Source organism: Gavialis gangeticus, unplaced genomic scaffold, assembly GCF_001723915.1.
Source record: "Gavialis gangeticus isolate Ggan-Ray unplaced genomic scaffold, GavGan_comp1, whole genome shotgun sequence".
NCBI classification, from domain to species: Eukaryota; Metazoa; Chordata; order Crocodylia; family Gavialidae; genus Gavialis; species Gavialis gangeticus.
In genome coordinates, this window is record NW_017729025.1 from 127,512,281 (window position 1) to 127,518,161 (window position 5,881).

At 47.5% G+C, this 5,881-nt stretch overlaps 1 long non-coding RNA gene across 1 annotated transcript in view; it reads right to left on the reverse strand.

Annotated features, from left to right (window-relative positions):
* LOC109299055 overlaps nucleotides 1-5,881 on the reverse strand; it is a 30,435-nt gene that overhangs the window by 11,463 nt on the left and 13,091 nt on the right. The window contains exon 3 of the long non-coding RNA XR_002097760.1: nucleotides 4,944-4,949. This is a non-coding gene — a long non-coding RNA (uncharacterized LOC109299055). The remainder of the gene's footprint in view (nucleotides 1-4,943; nucleotides 4,950-5,881) is intronic.

Below are 5,881 nucleotides of genomic sequence, written 5' to 3' on the forward strand. Positions count from 1 at the left end.
GATTGGACATCCGCAAAAACTACTTCACGGTTAGGGCGGCTAGGAGCTGGAACCAACTTCCAAGGGAAGTGGTGCTGGCCCCTACCCTGGGGGTCTTTAAGAAGAGGCTGGATGCCTACCTGGCTGGACTCGTTTGAGTCCTGTTTCTCTTTTTGGGGTTTTTTGTTGTTCTCCCGCCCTGGCGGGGGGTCGGGCTAGAAGATCTACTAGGTCCCTTCCGACCCTTAATCTATGAATCTATGAAAAGAGGTACATGAACTGCATAGGCCTCATGGGGGCATGAAAGTGGCCACTCCAAGGTAAAGCCAGACCTGGCCCAGTGCCAGTCTGGGAAGGGTTCTCCTGGAGAGGGTACCTTCCCCAGGGGCCAATAAGGAGAAGAGAAGGGGTGTAAGGCCCAAAGTAACTGGCACCCTGAGAAGGGGGAGAAGCTTGCAGCAGTGAGGCACCAGTGCCCTGTCTGGCCGCCAAGCCATTTTTGAGTTCACTTTGTTGGTTTAGTTTTCATTCTTTTATGTTCCTACATTGGTGTGAACAGGGGCTAAACCCCTAAGGATTCAAGTCCCAGTGTAACATTGTGGGATGCATGAACATTGTGTGCCTCCTGAGGCTGGGGAGACACAGTGACTGCTTGCAGGCAGCGGTGGTGTCAGCAGCGTGGCAGTGGTGAGCAGGGAGATCCTGCAGACAGCTGCAGCAGTGTTGGCAGTGGGGGGTGGGGATGGGAAGCACCCACCCGCCATCAGCAACCACCCACAGAAGATGCTGCCAATGGTGTCGGCAGTGGGGGGGGTGGGGGTGGCGAGTGGTGACCACCCGCAGGTGCTGCTGGCAGCGGCCAATCTCTTGGGGTGCACCGCAAATCTCCGGACGCATGTGCACCTGTGTGTACCCCCGACCCATTGCCAATGGTGGGATGGCCCATGTGGAAAACACCTATGACATCCCAATGAATGGCAATAACACCCAAGCAGAAAGGGGCAGGGCGTAGGAGAGGAGGAGCCCCACAGAAGACGCACTGCTATGGTTACACCCGGCCACAGAGAACCACTGGATCTCCTCCAGGCGAGTACAAGGTCATCTTTGGAACAGCAAGTCATGGCGGGCAAGAGGATCAGGTGTGACACGGCCCAGGAGTGCAAGGCACACCTGTGGCACTGGGCAAGAGGGCTGGGCATGAGCCTGTCACATGCTAACTTTTTTTTTGTCGGTGAGTGCTTACAGGCATAAAAAACAAACAACCCCCCCCAGCACTTTGCTTTTATCTTGGTGCATTCCCATGCCAAGCTCCATGCATACACGGAAGAGCCAGCACATTACTTCTACCCGGTTCTGCAGCATCTGTAAAGATTGGGTACTTTAATGGGGGTTTTTTGGCACTTTTATTTTATAGCAGATTGAATCATCTTAAGCTAAAAGTGCCAAAAAGCTCCGCTGAAGCACCTGATGTCTACAGACTCTACAGAGCCCAGTTGAAGTCAAGTGCAGCTTCTTCTGGTAAAGTGCTTTTAAAAAATATATATATCTGTAAGTGGCTCTGTGGGTGATGAACACACAATTATTTTTTTTTCCTGGGTGCTTGAGCCCTGGAGAACCCATGGAGTTGATACCCATGGCTCAAGATCCTATGTTCTCTCTACTCGCCCCAGGATTAGTCCAGAAAAGGAAGTCATCAGTGGAAGTGACAGTCTATGAAATAGTTTTGATTATAAGATATCTGAGGACTCAACAGAATCTTTCCTGAAAGGCTGGTAGGGAAAGAAGTAAGAGTAAACAAATGCCACTATAACAAGCAACGGTGTTTTAGATTCACATTGTACCACAATGTTTTGTAACCAGGCATTTGTTCAAGATTTAAATTTTGTTTAAATGTAGCCACTTACTATAAAATTTTGAGACTTGACAAAGTTACATTATTGTTTCATACTGCCATCTAGTGGACCTACATCACAGTAACAAAAAGCAATTTTTTTTCATACCAGAAATCATACACTGCCAGTTTCTAAATATGTCTAGATTGCCTGCTGTTTGTTCCTTATGGCAAGGAACAGTTCTTCTACAGAGCAGTTCTTCAAATATTTCAAAACTATCATCTCTCCCTTTAATTTCTTTTTTCCCCATACTAAACATACCTAATTCACTCAATCTTTTCCCATATGGTTGAATTAAAGCTGTCAGACCAGCAAACAAAGCAACAATTACAGATCCATTTTCTATCTATTTTCATCATGGATGGCTTTATTCTTACAGTAAAGGTACAGGCACACATTAAGTTTGCATCAGTGAGCGTGTCTACGCAAGACTTACTGCGGAGCTGACTAATTAGCTCTGCAGTAAATGTCTCAGCATCTACACATGCGCCCCTATTAGGGTACAGGAAACTAATAAGCTCTGCAGCAGGGTAGAACTTGCAAATGCAAGTACTAGTCTGCTGCGGAATTTTTGTGTGTGCAACAACGCACGTGTAGACACTCACCAGGCTGGCTGGGGCACACGGGTGCTGCAGTTCAGGGGCTAGCTTGCTGCTGGCTAGCCCTGCACTGAAGCACCCTTGGGCCCCAGCCAGCCCCTCTGCAGAACACTGAGCCCAGTTGGAGCAGCCCCACGCTGGCAGGCTGACCCCAGGAGGCCCCTGCCAGCCGGGGCTGCTCTGACTGGACTCCACACGTTGAGCATGAATGAACACCAGAGCTAATTGCTCTGGAGTTAAGTGTTCCCAGCTGCACATTCAAATGGCATGCCTGGGAGCAAAAACCTCTGGAGCAATAAGCTTTGGAATTTATTCATGTGCACTAATTGCATGTGTAAACGTGCCCAGTGTAATCATCTTTATACTGGTGTAAAAGTAGAGTGGACATGTAACATGCTTGTGTAAGTCACTCTATTCCCGTGTAAAGTTACAGCTTGAAAAAGCTTTAATACCTACATACTTATGGAAGTTACACCCTGGTACCCCTGTACCTGCAGCTATATTTCATTTAAACTGACTTTCCTACAGGGCAAACTATTACCTGCCTCCTCCCTCCAGTTGCCATCCCCACATCCCTCCCCAAGTATACAAGCAGTCTAAAAGCTTTGGCGTAAGATGGTCATCTGTCCATTCTAGATCTCAGCGTATTATACCTTGTTGTACACAATCAGAGTTTTTTGCCAAAGGTGTAAATGTGTGGTGGGTCTGCACCCTACAAAGAATGTATTCTGAGTATAGAACACTGCAATACAATACTTGAAGGTACTAACACAATCCAATCCTTCTATGAAAGAAATGGCACATATTCAGTACCATTTTATCCATATAGAAGTTACTGGGCTTTAGGGTGGTAACTATTGGCAAACTGGGTGCAGTTTTCCCTCAGTGGGTGCCTCCATCCATTTATAGCTTATATTCCTTATGGAATGTGGGAGTTGGAGAAGCTATGGGTTCATGGCAGTGATATTTTTAGGGAAAGAGTGCTTCATAATGCTGTACATTGGGAAGGGATATTCTTAACCTCAGTAGGCGCATCTATACATGCGCTTTACTGTGGAGTTGACTAATTAGCTATGCAGTCACTGTCACTGTCTATACATAACACTAGTATTAGGGTGCAATGAGTTAATTAACTCTGCTGCAAGATTCTACTGTTGGGGATAATACAATCTTATGGTGGAATCATTTACTGCACAGAAATGCATGTGTGGATGGTGGACTGCAGCAGTTTGATCCAGGGTGGAGCAGCTCTGGGCTGGCAACACGCTGGGGAGCGGGGGGAGGGATCCACAGTTTCGGAACTCTTGTGCCAGCCCCTCTGCTGCCTGACACTGCCACCCAGAGCCTGGGGCTGCCCCCTCCCAGGCCTGCTCTACTCTGGCTTAAACTACTGTGGTCCTGGGCACACGTGCAGATGCTGTGCCTGGGAGCAACTGAGTTCGTGCTGGAGTTTATCATGTCACTTTAACGGCACATGAAGTGCACCCAGTGTGTGTGTCATGCAACTACAGGGTGTTTTAGAAATAGGTGCTTTCTTAAACATAAGATCCTACCATTTACCCTGCTGAATCAGGCACTGGAGTTGTGTCCTGCTTCCAGTGGTACTAGAATTCTGATAACTTCCTGATTATATCCATGCCCCTTTTTCTTCAGTAATGCACCTTATCAACTGTGAAAACCTGTATGAATGTGATAAAAAAAAAAATCACACTCAACCTGAAGTCTTGGAAAGGCAGCATTTTGCTCTGCCCCTTTCCTGCTACTTGTATTAGCAATTAAATACAATTCATATGAATATATCTATTAATCTATTAATATTAATGCACCTGTCTAGTAGTATACACAATAGTTTAAAATACATGTATTTCAGATTGGTAGCATTGGTAGCAGATTGGTAGCATTATTAAATAAAATAATAAAAGCCAAGATACTATGCTATATATCTGACTTGGCACTATAATAAAACAGCAGATAGTCAATAAAATAAGATATAATGGGGGAGACTCCATTAATGCTGTGAAGTGACATAACGAAACATTGGTAATAATTCTCATGATGTAGATGTCTGTTTCTTCAGATTCTGCCTTGTCTTTATGCCTTGCATCTTTTCCTCCTTTATTGCTTTCAGAAGCATATCTAAAAAGAAATAAGACCTAACATTAATTTGCCATTCATATTGAAACATGTAAATGTGAAAGATTTTGGAAAAGAAGATCAAATTTTGTCTTAAACTTAACTAAACCATGACTATCTCAACAAATTTCTTGTTTCAGGATCATCCAGTTAACTAACATCTCTAAAGACCATTGAAAACAGGTGGGAAAAGGTGTTGGCAACCTTTTGGGAAAATTATAGCAACAAAAAATGCATCATTTTGAATTTAAAATAATTGTATTAAAGGTTAAGATTACTTTTAATGCTTAGAAGTCTCCTGCCACATTGATTTAAATTTTTAATTTTTTCCCCCTGCAACTCAAAGCTACACTGCTGCCAGTATGATTTGGCTTGGAGAAAAGGGATGGCTCTTCAAAGGTTCACTTTGCTTTTGAAGCTGCCCACATGGGTTACCAGTCAGATGACTTGCTTATTCCCGTCACCTGGCCACGGGTTCACCAGGCACTGAAATGAAAAAGCCAAACTCGTTTTGTGTATGTGGCCGGCCCCAAACAAGTCCAGGTTGCCACAGACCCGTGCTGGTTTCAACAGTGCCCTGCAGCGGATAAATTCTAGTACTGCAGTCCTCAGCCTTATCATAGGCGCTCCTGGTTGTTGAACCCAAGGCCCCCAAGGGTGCCTCGGCTCCTACAAGAAAAGGAAAGCTCTTGGCTTTCACTCCTTTTTTACACTATAGGGGGAGGGAAACTTCAGTTGGCAGGAGCTCGTAAAGACCCCAACGGGCAGAATGCTTTCCCCTGGGTGGATTGCTCTGTGAATCACGGGCGTTGCGGTGCCTCGGCTTGCCCCCCTCACACTGCCCCGGGGAGTTGCCATGACCCGTGGGCCGAGGTGGTGAGGGGGAATAAGTCAGTGTCGGAGTGGGGCGGGTGAAGGTCTTCCACCGTTGCCGTGGCAACGCGCGCACGGGCGGAAAACCCCACTGCGGCATTGCTCCCGCCTCAGCGGGCACCCAATGGGCGGGCAGTGTTGCTCGGGGCAGCCAATGAGCTGCGAGCCGGGGCGCGAGGAGGCTCAGCGGCTTCGCGCCAAGGGAGACCCGAAGCACCGGAGACTGGGGTGGGTGGGGGAAGGGAGACGGCGCACGCACACGGGGGCGAGGGCGGGGCGGTAGCATCGCCGGTGAGCGCCAGCAGCTCCAGCTCCTTGAGGTGGATGCCCAGCTCGCACGTGTCACCGTCGAGCTGCGGGCCCGGCCCACCCTCCCGCTCCCGGGCCGTGGGGCAGAAGAAGCGC